The sequence below is a fragment of the Toxorhynchites rutilus genome, chromosome 2 (assembly GCF_029784135.1).
Source record: "Toxorhynchites rutilus septentrionalis strain SRP chromosome 2, ASM2978413v1, whole genome shotgun sequence".
NCBI lineage: Eukaryota > Metazoa > Arthropoda > Insecta > Diptera > Culicidae > Toxorhynchites > Toxorhynchites rutilus.
The window spans coordinates 257,107,723-257,125,570 of NC_073745.1; the positions used below are offsets into that span (position 1 = coordinate 257,107,723).

Here is a 17,848-nt window from a genome sequence, read left to right on the forward strand (position 1 = left end):
TTGTATCTCGGGATTGGTTACAGGTATGGAACAAGTTTTACATCAAAATGCAGATAATTTATTATTCTTTTCAGAAAAAAACATTGAAATATATATGCTCGGGGTTCTTCCAAAACGAACCAAGCAACATTTTTTTCCAAAATTGATTTTCTTACACTACTGGATGGAAAAACTGATAATCTTTTGACAATAAATTAACCGTCAATCGGACAGTTGATAACGGCATCAAAACAAAAATTCTGTGTAGCAGGTTGTGAAAAAAACAAAATTGCATTCAACAAGAGCGAACCATAAATCAACAACATGGCATCGGAAGATAATGATCGTCATCTCCAAAAACATAGTATTTTCCTATTTATTCCCCCCCTCCTTATTTGCAAAAAATATTAGAAGGTTGTATCCAAGATACGACCGTATTGTTGACGTAGAACTACACTGTTATTTTATATAAGCTGTGCTGTGAAATTTTAGAAACAACTGCATAGTTGAATAATCTCTGAAATGGTTTTTTCATTGTAGAATCAGTTGACGATAATTGATTGATGATTCATTCTTGCCCTCGCAGAACAATACACTAGCTGATTATATGTCGCAATTTATTTCATGTCAATACATTGAAAATTTACCTCGAACGCTATTCCGGTGGCCTCTTCCGCAGTTGACATAGACTCGGCTACAGTCGATTATATACATGTTGCACCAGCACCATTATTCCACATCTCATAACTACATCAATATATCTTTGGCAACGCATAGAAACAACAATAATGACAACACTTGCAAGTATCAAAGTATTGCCTCAGTGGAATCGCACCTCTAGGCATCGTTCGTATAACGTAAACCAAGCGCCAAACAAGCGTTCGCCATAGCATGCATACAGAGCCATACATTGGTGGCTTGAAACTACTAGGAATATAAACACTTCTCATCATTTTGCGCTATTCTCAAAAGAAACGCTTCTGTTAATATTACTGGTTGCATTACTTTCTCATGCTCGAGACAAGCACAGCTGCCACCCTTAGTGTTAGTTTAGTGTAAGTTTTGCTACTGGCAACCGAAAACTAATCGTGTCACTCGCGAAGGCTCGGTTCAGTGCGAGCGCTTTTCAGTGCACCAACATCGCGTGCATCATTAGATGATGCTTACGTTCGTTTTTTGCAGGGCTCGAGTCTGCCTTTCTCTTCTTCTTGCTCATCACACATTACGTGAAGCGTCTAATTTATGACGTGGAAAGAAAAACACACGATACGAATAACGCGAAAAACGAACTGAAAAAACAAAACGACGATATCCAAGTTGGATTACCACTGGTGGGGTCCAATATTAGATCGATGCGCAGCGAAAGTAAAGTGATCTGGATTGCTCAACAGTCCGATGCCGAATAAAAGTTTACCTCAGCGAGATCCACTGTTTATACTCTAGGCAAGTGTTCCCCTTCGTTCTTCTTCTTTTCCTTTGTTCACGGAGACTTTAAATCCTACGATTTCCCCTTCGTTGCTTGTTATTGATAGCTCTGTTCGGGAAAGTACACAAATGGGCAGAACAAATGTATGGGAAAATGGAAATACTTAAAGTTTTCATGAGTTTTAACCATTTACAAACCAGGGGATTCGAATGTATAGCATATTAAACAAATCTTAAGAAATTCCGATTCCTTTAGTATGTAAATCGCCAAAATCCGTTCACGGCAAAAATAGTTATCAACGTTAACTTTATTTCATAAAAACGTGACCTGTTTTCTGATTTGGCACCCTTAATGAAAGACGTAGTTCTACGTCAAAACCGGGGTAGACTATTTTGGATCTGTATATCCGCGAAGGACGCCGAAAACCTGCAAGAAAAACTTATGTAGTGCTGTTTATGTGTATGAGTACGAAGGCAGTGCATATGGAGCGTGTTACGGATTTGTCGATTGAACGATTTCTGCAGGCTTTGAGACGGTTTATTTCTCGACGTGGCCGATGCACGGACATCTTTTCCAATAACGGAACTAATTTCGTGGGTGCAAAGAACAAAATGGCGTGAGTTGTTCGATTTGCTCAAGGATCAGCGACATCATGATGCCATCTCCAAGGAATGTGCAAACGAGGGGATGCAATGGCACTTTATTCCTCCAGCAGCCCCAAACTTTGGTGGATTATGGGAAGCTGCGGTACGTTCAGCAAAATTCCATCTACTACGTGTGCTAGGAGAAAATCCGGTCTGCCAAGAAGATTTCAGCACCCTTTTGGTCCAGGTAGAATCGTTTTTAAATTACCGGCCGCTTACCCCAATGTCATATGATCCAACCGATTTGGAAACTCTGACTTCGGCTCATTCTCTGACAGGTGATTCGCTTCAAAGTATTCCGGAACCTGATTATGGCACGGTCCAGCTCATTCGATTAAGTCTATGGCAACTAAAGTCTGCTTCATTTAATATTGGAACACAAACAATTGCGTGTAGTTCAGTCATTTATTAACGAATTCATAATTTGTTTTTCATACAAATGTAGCATTTTCTTTACTCTTTCATAAAAAAAAATTAAAAAAAATATTCATTGCTGTTTCGAAGAAATTCTCGTACTTTTCCCGTAATACGGTACATTAGGCGGCGCACACCCTTTTCGTCCACCGTTTTGGCGATTTGATTCCACCAGTTCTTCATTTGAGTCATGTTCCTAACAAGTTTTCCCTTTGCCTTAAGCCTCCGCTTCGTGATTGCCCAGTATTTCTCTATCGGCCGGAACTGGGGGCAGTTTGGGGGGTTGAGGTCCTTCGGTATTACGCTGACCCCGTTCGTTGCGTACCATTCCATAACCGTTTTGCTGTAATGGCAGCTTGCGAGGTCCGGCCAAAACATTACTGGACGGTCGTGGGCACGAATAAACGGCAGAATCCGTTTCTGTAGGCACTCTTTTTTGTAGACTTCTGATGTCATTGTCTTGTCAGTGAGAAAGACTTTGGTTTTCTGTCCACAACTGCATATCCCCTACCAAATCATGTACTTGCGGGCGAATTTATCCGCAAACACGAACTTAAATTTTGCAGGTACATCCCCCCGAGCCGTTGCCAAATAAAATTTTTGACCTGGGATTTGCCCAAAGTCCGCCTTCACGTAGGTCTCATCGTCCATCAGAATACATCCGTCGAACTTGGTCAGCACTTGGTCGTACAGCTTTCGAGCACGGATTCTGGCCACATTGTTCTGCTTCAGCGTCCGATTTGGCTGTTTGCTGGCTCGGAATGACCTTATTCCTTCCCGGAGACGAATTCGTCGCACCGTACTGTGAGCGGCCTGGAACTTATTGGCCAAATCGCGGTCTGAAAGATTGGGATTCCTCTTGACGGCCTTGATGACTTTCCCACGCAGTTTCTGGTCGACAGTTCCACTCCGACGCTTCGAATGCGGCTTCCGAGCCGTCGTCAATGTTTCCTTGTACTGCTTGATAACACGCCATACGGTATTTCTGGGCATTTTAAGCTGTTTAGCTAGCTTAGATGCCGACAACAATGGATTTTCAAGAAAACTGTGCACAATTTTATCTCTCCGTTCGGCTTCCATGGCGGTTGTTTACAAAATGCTATCGTTTGGTGTTATGACATAAATACATGGTGAAAGGTAATGAATTTCCCGACACGTGGGTGAAAAAAGTTTCCAAATCCGTCCACTAGGAGCGCCACAATGAGCAAAAGAATTTGTTCCAATATTAAATGAAGGAGACTTTAGTGCAAAGGCAATTGCAGGATTTCTGGAAACGTTGGCGTACTGAGTATTTATCCCAACTCCAGGCCAGGTCGAAAAACTGGAAATCACCAATAAAATTGGATGTAGGAATATTGGTAATCATGGTGGATGGAAATAATCCACCAATGCAATGGAAGAAAGGTCGCATTGAGGAACTACACTCTGGAAAGGATGGTATAGTACGTGTAGTTACCGTGCGGACATCAAGTGGGCTATTTAAGCGTCCTGTAGCAAAACAATTATCTAGTATTCAAACCAGACTTCATGAGTGACCGTTTTCAACTGATTTTATTGTTCAATTTATTTCTTCGCGCACCCATGGTTAGCGATCGTTGCTTATCTTAGTAAGCTAAACAAAAGATAGCATGCTAACGCGGATTCCGCATTTGTTATTGTTACAGATCGTATTTCGATCTCGGTCTGACCATTCTATTGCGGATGTTTGTAATGCTTTTATGTTAGCTACCGTAGGGTGGCGTTATATTGATATTCGGTACATTATAATTTGTAAATACAAATCTAAAGATGTATGTGTGTGATATACAGTGTAGGGATTCATATGTATGTGTAATCTATAGGTGTGTGTGTGTGTGTGTTCTAACTAAACTTTGTTTGTTGCCAATGGAAGGAAACTCAACTAATCATAATGAAGCTGATCACTGAACATCATGGCGCAAGAGAAGATCACTGTTTACTTCAGAAGTCCGGAGACACTTCAGGGTGCGCGAGGATGTTGCGGGATTCAAGAGATGTGAACGGTATCCACTCTGTGAGGATTTCTATTGGGTATTTCTCGGCGCACGCTTACAAATGCAAGTAGATTTATTGCGGTACTAGATTTGTCGGAGTTCAATTTAAATGTTCGTAAGAATAGAGTATTGTACTACAGTTTTATTGTAAGAGAAGATCTTTTTGAAACCATTGTGCCGTCAATCGTCCATCAATTCAGTTGTGCCTATCGTATTTGAAAAATGTTCAAATGTTATGTAGTAATTAGTTAATTAGTTAATAATCAATATACAATAACCTTCAGGCCGCCAATATTTCGCGCGGCCGTCGATGTTGATGCATGGCCGGTGTATCCATATGTTGCCCGACGTTTAGGATTGTCGTAATAGACCGACTTTTCATCGCCAGTAACGGTTCCATTCAAAAAACCCTTTCTTTTATGCCGTTGGAACAGTTGTTCGCACGTGAAAAAACGGCGTTCGACGTCTCGTGGTTCAATTCATACGGCACCCAATGTCCTATCTTTCGGATCATTCTCATTGCTTTTAAACGATCGGATATGGTTTGCTGAGCTACTGCAGGTGTATCTTCAAGTTCTTGTTGCGTTCGTGACGGATCTTGATCGTGTAAAGCCTTCTTCATCTTCAAACTTGTTGACGCTCCGGAATGTTCTTCGTCTTCCAAGTCAAAATTACCACTTATAAACCGTGCAAACTATATCTGACACGTTCGCTCAGTTGAGCATGGTCACCATAAACTTGCACCGAAATGCGATTCCACAGCTTTTTCTTCTTCATATTGAAGTAATGAAGTAACATTCCCCGCAAAAACACTCTCGTTTGAACGAAATTCGACATATTCGAAGTGGCAAAAAACTGTGTTGTTCATGCTTCCGCTTTTTGACATATACTGAAAAAGACGCGCAATGACAGTAGCTTTCCAACGAATGTCTGGAAGTTTGATTCACTGGAATAATAATCAAGTTACGCCATCTGTTGTAAAACCGAAGAAACTTACCTACACCTAATATATCGCAAGCATATGCCATGTATGTATATCGCCTCCACTTTTGTATGTATGTGCCAATTAGGCGCATCATATACCAGCCAAAATTTGGGATATATGCTGCTGTATATACGCTGGTTGTACGATATAATGTTTGCTGGGTGGTGGCTTGAAGCTACTTAATATACACAATAAACTCTTTTGTTAGTATTATTGGCTTCAAAAAGGACGATTACTTGGTGAGATGCGGTGGCAGTTGTATTACGTAGATATTATTCTTGCTGGAGACAGTTTGGCAACTGGAACGCGAAACTGAATCACAAATAGCATTCCAGCAGAAGAATAATTTTGAGCCGGCTATGATGGCCCAGCTTGATTTTACCCTACAATAATGGCCTTAAAAAAAGGCCAACTTGGGAAACTAAACTAAACACTCGGCCTTGAGAAATGCCATTTGGAAAACCTCGCTGCCGCTACCATCTGGTCGCATTTCAAGCCGGATGTTGAGAAATGAAAATTTGTTCCACAACGGTTACTGTCGACACCGCCACCTCACAACACAACCGTTTCAGTACGGATTTCGTGGTCCGTCGTCAAGAATGCGGTCGTTACTTGGGCCCCACGTTTCTTTATTTATTCATTTTTCATTTGCAATGGAACTAAATGAAAGACAAAAGTAATTATTATCACATTATATATTTATTCGATCATATTACATTTTTTCTTTCATTTACCTATGCTAACATCATTAAATAATATTTAATATAATCGTCATTCATGTTAACGGTAGAACCTACTACACTTGCGGCATTTTATATCTGCCGAATCTAACTACGCGTCGGCACACTTTTACAAAGACATTAATACGGTTTTTCTAATCCTGGCTGCTTCAACCTTAAATCTGCTTAAATATTTATCTCGTGCTCTAGGTTATATTCCTATACTTTCGCTCCCTCTCGCTCCTCTAGACTACAAAAACATATTGAGAGAAGCATTTTATGAACAAATTCAGCTTCGACAGCCCTCTCTTTGTTTGCGATTGTTTCGAACAAGAGATTTGTTTTGTACACGTTTAATGTGTTCATTCTCCTTCTCTCTCTCTCTTTCATCATCGATCATTTTCATCTTACAACGTATGTAGAAGCTAAACAGGAATTAAAATAGTTTCGTAACAGAAATAATGACTAAGGGTGTATAATTTATATTAAGTTTACGTTTTCGTTGCAACGTTTTTGCATACAAATATTCAACAAACGAGCGGGCAAGGAAGCAAACGTTATTTTTAACACACGGGACGCGGAAATGGACAAATCTCTCTCTGTCCTGCTTGATCAATTCAACAGTAACGATAGCGTGATTGATAAAGTTTACGCTGAATATGCGATTACGATATAAGGATTTTTGTTTGTTGCGGCGGAGTAAATATTTTTTGTTTTAAGAGATATTCGAACCACTTTGCTAGGGTTAGACTGGATCTACGTGATTTGAGGTGATGTATCGCTATCTATCGTCTAAGTGTACACAACTCGCTTCGCAGAAAATTTTCTTATCTACATATTTGTTTTCTGTTACTGTTTTTATCGTCTTGTTATCCGCGTTTTGTTGTTACACCTTTGATGCTGCCGCCTTCCTCTCCTTCGAAATGGGTTTACTCGTAATCCGAATCACCTTAAATATCACAATTTAGTTAACATTTTACATACATTTTGCGTTTTGTTTTTATGTATATCGGTTCATTTCAATGGCCACTCGGACACATCTCATTTTGTGTTCGAGTTTCGTTTGCCTAAGTCTTCTCCGATAAGTTTTCGTTTTTCTTGGCGTGCATTGATCTGATCAAAGCATCCTTGTTTCTCTGGTTCACGCTTGTCATTTGTTACTGAAAATGTAGAGTCCTTGGGGGCGAGAATCAATTCGAATCAGTTTCCAAAAATACCGTTGTATTGTTGTGCAATGTGTGTTTGTGTGCGGAAAACTGTGATACATATAATTTATAGTTCCACAAAAACTTTGTGAATGTATTTACTGATTAAAGTTAGAGCCTTCACAGGCTGCAGACTTTTTGTCTGCCGATAGTTTGGTCGGCATCTTAATTAGTACGGAGAGGTATGCACATGCGCACAATACACCGATTAAGTTGGGTCGATTTTTACACTAGCTGGGCAACTCGACCAAACTGTCGGCAGACAAAAAGTCTGCAGTCTGTGGGGGCTCTTACTCGTTATTAACCATGAGTTTCAGATACCAAGTACAGAGATATCGAAATTGTAATATAAATAGATGAAATTTCCAACAGTCGAGAACTGTCTTCCTTCCTTCCCTGTTTGGCTTATAGAGACTTTCATCTTTTTCAGTCCTCTCGTCTATAACCCTGAAAAGGTCCCTTGTGGAAAGAAAACTACTCCATTACTCCACCACTCCTCCACCTCCTTCACCTGTCTTGAGAAAGACAATCCATTACCGCTCGACGCTCACCGGCAACGATGTTGCTCCGATGACCACCAAACGAGAAATGAGGAGAAATGCCATAATTCTCATATTTCTCTCGACCGGATAACAAGTCGAGTCATTTTCGGAAACGTGTGAGGCGAGACGGCGGTTGTATACCCCCCGAGACTGTACGCCGTCTCGTACCCACACTCTCAGAAAAAAGGTATATATGACGAATTTTTATGGTAAATGTTATCAATTATTAGTCATTGTTTGTCGGACGAACTATTCGTACATATTACGCGATAAAAATGGTACACAAATGCCAAACCGGTAGTATAAAGTGCGCTATCAGTTTAAAGTTGCATCAATTCTCGCAAGCTCAGATTGTATCTAGTGATGCTCGTTTTTCAATTAATCGTTCGTAAACTAATATTTGAATATTTTCAAAATATTTGTTTTCCGTTACGATGCGATATTTTGCCGTATCTCACTCCACAGGAACAGTGGGTTATACTAATCTCGAGCTCTCCACTTAGACTTCAGCATACAGAAAGTGTTCCTACAAACAAGGAATTGTACTTACGGATACGGACGAAAGCTTGACGTAAGATTGTGATTATTCATTACAAATTTAGTTTCCCTACAATTTCGAATAGTGATCTCGAAACCGAAACCGGCTTTCCGGCAGCGAATGAAGACGAGTGCACTTAATGTTTTTCTTCTTGTTCTCCCCGCACCGCCTTCATCGACGGAATCTTCCCGATCTCCGCTTTTATAATTCGATGTTGAACAACAAAGTTGTGTGTAGTTTTTCTAAAGTCTCCCTCAATCTTTTGAACTTAACTAGCGGTTGAATCAACCTAAAACCTTAGAATGAAAATACTCCGATCAAAACACTGAAATCATTAAAAAAACGTGTTTTTGAATGAAATTTGAATGAAAAAAATTAATAAAATGTTAGAATTGTAAAGAGCAAACTGTTCACTAGTTTTGATGAGAAGATATATATTCGAATGCCGTTTAGAATCACAGTACCAAAGCCTTGTGATCGTGAAGTAGTTTTTGCAACATACTAAAGTTCTAACGTTTCATAACATGGCTAACCGCATTGATAATTCGCCGAAAGAGAACAAAAATATTCTTGAAGTTAGTGAAAGATTTTAGTAGCAGATCAATATGACCAGTCTTTTGGTAAGAGAACATTACAAAATATAACTTAAACATTTTGAGTACATCAGTTTGCCCCAAAGCATCTAAAACTTCCCCAGTTTTGTTATACCAGATCATCCTTAACCATTCGAGTCATATGAGTATTCCCTCCCACAAACTGTGAAAAGTCTATCCGCTTACAAATTATTACACCACAATTTACGTGCTTACGTGAGATTATCGAGAGCGAAGTCTACCAAGTTTATCACGGGCTTCTCAGTAACATGAAGGTTGGTGATAGTAATATGGTTCCAAAGTCCCTGGAAGTGCTCATAATCGGAGTAGTCAATGACTCCGTCATCTTAGCCACACGCGCGTGGGCAATCAAATAATCATTCGATTTTCCATGGGAAGCGCCCAAATCGGAGAAGTTTGTGCTGACAGAACAAATCATAACATTCACTTTATGTAAAAGAACCTAAATAAAATTCAGTTATATGTGTGCAGACCCTTTCGGGAGAGATTGAAAATGTTGCCCCGAATCGGTTGTACTGATTTTGAGCTGAACATTTATTGATGCCAAAGGTAATAGTGCAACCCAATCCTTAACTGTCTTAATTAAAATCATGGAGAAGTCAATAACGTACAATGAGTGCGTTGCTTGGATGGATTATCTCACAAAAGAATTGAGAAAAAGTGAAGAGCGGGATGTAACTGAGGCAGAGAAGACAGCTGGAGTCACAGACACTAACAAAACGGATGTTCGCCGTGAGAGGAAGTCGGGTATTTATTGGCTTACTCGCGATGAATACCTTCAAACTAATTACAAAGGATGAGACATCGGTATCGATGCACATTCAGCAAACGTTTGGAGACCGGATCAGAAGTTTGTGCGGAAGGGTTCCACAAGGGTTCCCGAGAATCGACAGCTTCTACCCTCCTCATTACAATTTCTTTACGGGGATGAAGCCGCAATGACCAAAGGAACAACTATTGGGACTCAACTTGGCACCTTCTTCATTGAACGTTATTGCTTTTAAGCTTATGGAAAGCTGGAAAAGTTACCTAGAACTATGTAAGTTCAACTGGATATTCTGCCGACTCTTATCCGACACAGCCCTTGGCAGATCGTTCGGCTACCAATATGCCGGTGCCCACCGCATTATTTGTGACTTTCGCTGGATCAACTCTTTCATTAGATGACGAGACATGGAAAATCATCTCGTTGACAAGGGTCTCAGAAAGGATTCTCTCATAGGTTTCACCACAGCTGTAGTATTACTTGAAGTCCGGACCCAAAGATCATCAGATCATCAGAGAGATCATCAGATGTCCGGGTCGGATGCTCTACAACATCGAGGACATCTGATGATCTTCCTGCACCAACAACAGGTGCGACATGGCGATCCTGCAACGGAAATTTACCATGAACCATAAATTTACTTTCCCAAACCAATTGTTTTCTCACGCCCAATAAATTAAAAAGTGTAGTTGGTACTTGAACAAAATGAAATTAGTATTCGAACGGTAAAAAAAACAGTGAAGATAGTAATCCTTGAGCCTAATCCCCCTTTGGTATTCAAGAAGCCCGGTGGTAGGTAGAAATTCCATTTCAACAGCTGTTGCTACTCGTCCCCAAGATGTATCCTGTATTGACAAGTTTGATGTTTGCCACTGCATCGATGCCAAACACGTTCAGGCTTCGTGTTTACGTAAATGTTATGAATGAGACACCTTACTTCCAATCATAGATGGTTCTAGCCTTCCGTGCCACATTTAGACAGAACATTGGACGATCTTGGTCTGGAACATCTCTCCTTTCCATAGGGGCTGACCACCTCTATAGTGAGACGTATGTGCAATGGTTAGTGAAGCCTGATGCTTGTGTAAAGTGGCTACCATAGCGATCTTCAGCCACTGCCCGGTAACTCTGATCCCTACCTCCACGAGGTACTAGCTGGGATAAAAGCAACCATTGTAAAAATTGGGTTACCCACCCCGGTGGGACCATCAGTCGTAAGCAGGAAACAGAGAAAGGGGAGTAGTGAAGCGTCGGTTCTCCATGCTAGGAGCGACTCACAACAGTGTCTTTATTCCAGGTTAAGAAAGGCTGAGACAACGTCCTTATGGCAGGTCGAGCATCCTGTGCCAACCCGTATTTTCCCGGGAAAAGTATAGCTATGAATAATTCTCTTCGATCCGCTTTGCGGATAACTGTCGCACTCGGTACTCGAACAACGTGACATTAGTATTCGAACAGTTAAAAAGTGAAGTTGGTACTCGAACAAAATGAAATTAGTATTCGAACAGTGAAAAATAGTTAGGTTAGTAATCAGACAACGAAAATCAAGTGAATAAGTGAACCTGGCGAAAATGGGATTGCAAGTTACATCAACAAATAAGAGTGAAATGAATGGAATCGTTGATAGAATTCATTCCACATTATACGAATGTTACAGATCCATCCGGCACAAATATCCGAACGTTACTAATGAAGAACTGTTTAGAATTTCTCTAGCTTATTATAACAAAACAATCCTTTCAACCACTAACTTGAAATCTTTTGAGGTATTCTATGGTACCGAAGATGACGAAGAAAGACCTTCGATCGAAGACGAAATATACATTGAACGACAAGGTACTAAAAAGAATGAAACAGAAGAGCCATTCACAGAATGTAAGGTCAAGAAAGACAAAACAAAAATAAACAACAGACCAACATGAAACGAAGTAGAATAATATAAACCAATAATTGATAAAATATTCACATATTTACTAATTAGGATAAGATAAACCTTAATTGCACTTATTAATATTATTTTTATTTTTAGGTATTCCCAATAAACCTATAATCAATTCATAGAGAACTAGGATGAATCAACCATTAACTCATCCTTAGAATATCAAAAATAGGGAACCGAGATAGCAAAACATATACTAAGCAACTGATGTATGATACACATTTCAATATAGAATTTCCAGCTAGAAAATTAAGAGACATTTTCGAATCAATACAATTTGCTAAATTAGGAATCCTTTTAAAAGCAATTTTGAGTCAATACAGAAACTAGCCACATCCTCAAAATTCGTTTCAACCTCCTCGTCCCCCACTAAATTTTAACAGACCGCAGATTTCCCCGCGGAATCATCAACAAAATTACCAAAACGTTTTCGCGCCGAGAGCCGTGCTTACGCCGAAACCTACACCGATGGAAGTTAATTCTTCTATTCAATCGAGGCGGGTTAACTAGACGAACAGACCACAGCAGAGACCAATTAATTTTCACGAAAGTATATATGAACAGGAACCGTATAACAATAATTATGACGAGGATGCCCAATATTACGACTGTTTCGCGCATACGCAAGCGGTCGAAACAATAACAGTACTAGATAATCATTCATTGCATTGCTTAATTGACATTTTATTGCTTACACCGCTCGAAGCGCAAGTGTTAATGCAAAGGCAATTCTACCAAATGGCGACCGTGACCGCCGACACAGAACCTCGCGAGTGTTGAAAGATTTCCGAGTGCTAAAATGAGAAAAAAAAACTTTATTAGTTCTCGCACTTGAGTTACACTGGTCATAGTGATAATCGCAAAAATAAGTGAAAATTACATGAACAAATGAAAACAGCGTTTTGAAATGCCAAAAACGCCTCCATTCGATATGTAGAAGAACATAGTAAAGGTACAGTTTTGTGACCCAAACCAAACACAAACAAACGGAAATGTATTCGATGTACATTCTACTAAACGCAATTAAGTGCCGTGTAATTGAAAAGTCAATCCAGTGTTCGTTCTAACGATAATCTTTAACGACGCGGTGACCCACCGGTGAACGTGTTAAACAAACTCGAGGTGCACGGTGAATTACACAAAGAACACGAACTGGCGCACTCGGTACTCGAACAAAATGAAATTAGTATTCGAACAGTAAAAAAAATTATGATATTAGTAATCAGACAGCGAAAATCAAGTGAATAAGTGAACCCAGCAAAAATGAGATTGCCAGTTACAACAGCAAATAAGAGTGAAATGAATGGATACCATTGAGCCTAATCCCCTAAGGGTCACGAGTTCAATTCTCACTCCCGACATTCTTCCAAAAATGGAAGTAAAAGTGACGAACCAGCCAAATGAGTTGAAAGTCACTATAATACAGAGCGCCTAATCCCCCTTTGGCATTCAAGAAGCCCGGTAGTAGGTGGAAATTCCAGCTTAACAGCTGTTGCTACTCGTTCCCGAGATGTATTCCGTATTGACAACTGTGATGTTTGCCACTGTATCGATGCCAAACACGTTCAGGTGAAAACTTACTCAAAGTTTAGTAATCGTGCTACATTTCGCATATTGCTCGGTATAGCATTCGAGAGCGTCTTCTCCATTTCGCACACCCTCATTTCTAGGAGCGAAAAGGCTATCGTTGCTGGCTATTATATACATTCAATGAAGGAGCTATTTGGCGTACAGATGAACCAAGATGGGTCTCGATTTAGTCGAGTCCAGGAAGTTAAAGGAACAGGGGATTATTTCAAAATTCCTGATTCGCGTTTACGTATCGATTTAGTTAAATTGTTTGAAGGTGCTATCGCGAGTACGGTCCGTTCGGATAGAGAATCTTCTGTTCGATGGACTAAACGGAATTTGAAGTTGAAGGATGATAGTGGAGGCAATTGCCTGTTGCTTTCGCTACAGCCTACCAAATCTGAGAGAATGCAAGTAAAGTTGGCGGATGGGACGTTGTTCCTGAGACGCCAGCTGTCTCCCCAACAATTCGGCTAAGGAAAGCATTTGGGGATACTCAAACAAAAAACCATAAGGCTACCAATATTATTTTTATTTTTAGGTATTCCCAATCAACCCATAATCAATTTATAGAGAACTTGGATGAGTCAACCATTTACTCATCCTTAAAATATCAAAGATAAAGGAACAAGTGTATCATACATCAGTGATACACTTTTCAATATAGAATTTCTAACTAGAAAATTAAGAGACATTTTCGAATTAATTCAATTCTCTATATTAGGAATCCTATCAAAAGCAATTCTGAGTCCAAAAGAAACAAACTTTATTTTATAAAAACTAGACAGTCAAATATGACAGTTACGGTCCATTCCGGCCCTGCACTCATCCATGTACAAAGTGCGAAGTTATTATGAAGTTACCTTAACACAAAAAATTGGAATCAAGTAACAAAAATAAAGAAGCCAAACCCACCTTTGAGGAAGACGAATCCGTCTCCGAAACTACCCAAAGTCGAAGTCAAGACCAACGTTTCAGAAGACACTGGTGTCAGGGACGAATGACCTTTGGGTTAAAGTCCCTTCAAAACAAGAACAGAACAGAACACTGGTGCGACAAAACAGAATTGAAAAAATAGTAGCTTGGGTGCAAGACGCCGAACAAACGTTAAGTCTTGTTGATAAATATAAAGAAGACACATGCTAAGGGCAAGTCATTCGTAGCATCAAAAATAAAGTGACGGAAGAGGCTTAACAAATCCTCATAACCTCTGAAAATCCCACAACCTGAGAAGAAATCAAAGCAATGTGAAAATTTAACAAAAATCAATGTAAGAAGTGTATTGAAAAAAATATAATTGAAAAAATGTGAGAAGTGTATTTATAGAGATATTAAAATTAAAAACCAAACTTCTATAATTAAAAATGGAAGTAGATTAGATTTTTATTTTAGCAAAATTATGAATCCTGCGGAATTTTTAGCTGCTCCAGCAGCAGTAAATCATTTAAAAAAATCACCAGTCCTACAAAATAGGAAAGGTGCCATATCCTTCAGCCTTTCGACGGTAGAGCTCAGTAGCTATTGGCGTGGCTCGCTGATGTTGAAGAAAATATGAATTACTACCGCACAAAATTTGCTACACCAGATTAGCTAGCAATAATCGAAAACCCCGTTAGACTCAAAATTCGCGGCGAGGCTGCAGATATCCTCAATGCGAACAACATTACTTACGATTGGCACGATATCAAAAAGACTCTGTTACTTTATTACGGAACTAAAAGGGACATTAAAACATTGAATTTTGAGCCTACGGCAGAGAGAAAGAATCCGACCGAATGTTTCAGCACTTATTATAGTCGTGTGAATTATTATATCATTATTCAAATTCAAACAGACAAGAAAATGAGCCAGAATGCCATATTTTCGAGAAAAGGCATTGGATTTCTTTATTTAGGGACTGGAGAAGCCTCTTAATGTACTGTTAAAAACTGCTACACCAACAAGTTTGGCAAAAGCATATCAATTCTGTATTGATTGCTATAATATGAATGTGAGAAGCGCCCCATTTAGAAATGAGCTCTCTAATTATCGGGTTCCAAAACCCTGAGAGCGAGATATGCCGAGGTTCCCACCAAAAATTCCACCTGGTAATCAAAACTTACTTCCTCCGCCACCGAGAAAATTCCAACAACCACTTTATCCTCAATAGAATTTGAATCCCTTCCTTCCTATCCAAAAAAGTAATCCAAATAATCCATTTTTAGAACCTCGACCACGATCCCAACAAAATGTTCTATATAGCTCTCAAGATAAGCGCACCAGCGATAGCGCATTAGACGAAGTAATAGAAGTAGATATTTATTGCCGGTAATTAGCTAAATGCTTCCCACTTGAACATTTTTCATGGGAAGCATGTTTTGATAAACCCCAAGGCGAGAGCGCTGTATGGGCCAATTGTAAGTTTAGGTCTCGCCTTTTATCGCGCATGGAATGAGCGCGAAGGGCAGAGAAGGAATAGAGCAAAGAAACAAAAATGTTTATTTAGGCTCCAACGCGGGAGGCGTAGTGGAGGAAAAGAACAGGAAATAAAGATATTCCTTTGCTGAAAATAAAGGATTCCTTTGCTGACAATCAACAAATAGTTAGGTCGCAAAACCTCTTTAGCGATAGCGAAGGATGGAAACCATGGGATGAATTTTATGTAGCAAATAGGCAGGCAGATAACCGATGCGGTTTCAGTTATCTGAGTAGGGAAGGGAGATCTTCTCTATCTTTTTTAGTTTGAAGTTAGAGTAAGAATTCGTGTATGCATAGTCCAAATTCTTACTCAATAAGTTAGCTAGAATCCTTAGTTCAATTTAGCTAGCGACCGAATAAAGTCAAAGTACATTTTCGTACGCACAACCAGGAGTATTTATTTTCCGCACCGAGTCCATCCGATTTCAGCTGAGTCATCCGCAAGGCAACACTAGAACTCGTAACAGGGAAGGAGTTTGAGAACATTGGTAAGAATAACAGACGGACGGACTCCGGTGAAACAGTCCAAGTAAACGTGGATCAAACTCGTGTCCTCGCAAAGGGACATCTTAACCTACTCATATTTATTACTGGGTGTTATAGGATTTCAACAGCCGGGCTTGATGTCTACAAAGACCAGCTTCTGGATGCAATCAAACACAATTTCGTAGGGTCACCCCTGGCTCAAAGACTAAACGTCGGAGTAGTACATCTATCGGAATGTTTTGCCGATGATAAAGTTATAAAGTGTTTCGCATCACCAAGTGTCACGTCTCGGATGTCAATACGACTATTTGCCAAGTGGCTTATGTGAAAGGGCCTCATGACGGATATGTTCAGAATAAACGTCCCGGGACAAGAAGTTTCTATACCAGACTCGTATATGCTGTATATGATGCCGTTCTGTCTTGCAGACAAGTGTCCATATTCAGCGTCGATCAATGACGCATTACATTTCTTTATTCATCTCATAGGGTGTGCATTTGGTTCGGACCGGTCAATAAATGCAATCAGGTTTGGGAACTGCATACTTATTCATACATGCCTACGAGAGGACGGGATCTATTGCATTACAATTCTTTGAGGAGCGTGAACGGGGTAGGGTGAAAGCCTTGTGACACTTCACATACCGTGCGGTAGTAGAAAAGACGAAAGATGAGTCTGTTGTGTCGATGGAAGTCCAGCAGACTTTTTGCGATAGAGTCAGAAGTCTATTTGGATCGCAACATTGACAGACCCGCAAAAAGGGCAAAGATACAACTAGTGAATGAGCAAGGAGAAGTCATAGTGGCTGGGGGACTAAAGCGCCCTGACCTGGATAAGGAGTTAAACAAGAGGATCCGATACTTCATCATTTACCTACATGAAGCTTTTACTCAGTATTTTGATGCTGACGAGAAAACGACCAAATGCATTCAAATGATGAAAATTATCTTCTGCGTCTGGACAATTCCTCTCCGCATATAGTGATGTTATTTCAATGAGGAAGCAAATATGCGTAAATGACCAGCAATGCTTGATAAGACAGAAGTGGTACAATGTTTGTATGACATTGCATATGAGTGCAAGATAGCCTACGACGGTCAAAGAAACCGCAAATGGCAAAAGATCAGTTAAGGAGAAGCTAACAGAAGAGACTGAGTTGAAAGTCGGAGAGAAGATCTTAACTTTGTTTCGTGTTAAAGGGAGTTTTCAACTACATTCTGAGAGGCTAAAAGAGATCGTGGGTGTTTCCAGTCTAACTTCGCCCAAATATACGCTTTCAAGTTCAGAGTTCAAGAAAGTGTCTTTACGAACTAACATTATAAGATCGTGACAGTTGGCGGTACTGATAAGGGACACACCATGGAAATGCACGAAGATCGGCTCCGTAATATGGCACTGTGTTATGGTGCGAACTTAACCCCGGCAATGCAGACTGCGCAAATGCAGCAGATGGGACCCGCTACACTATTATTCGAACTAGTGAGACAAAAGGACGCATTGTATCAAAGAAAGTGGATTGATGTTGTAGTGGCCCATATTAGTGGTGCAGCCGG

At 40.0% G+C, this 17,848-nt stretch overlaps 1 protein-coding gene across 7 annotated transcripts in view; it reads right to left on the reverse strand.

Annotated features, from left to right (window-relative positions):
* Nucleotides 1-6,151: 6,151 nt before the first annotated feature.
* The window catches only part of LOC129764841 (uncharacterized), a 433,851-nt gene continuing 422,154 nt past the window's right edge, over nt 6,152-17,848 (reverse strand). For all 7 annotated transcript variants that reach the window (XR_008741257.1, XM_055764364.1, XM_055764366.1 and 4 more), the window contains one exon: nt 6,152-7,128. The gene's annotated coding sequence lies outside the window, so the exon portion shown is untranslated. The remainder of the gene's footprint in view (nt 7,129-17,848) is intronic.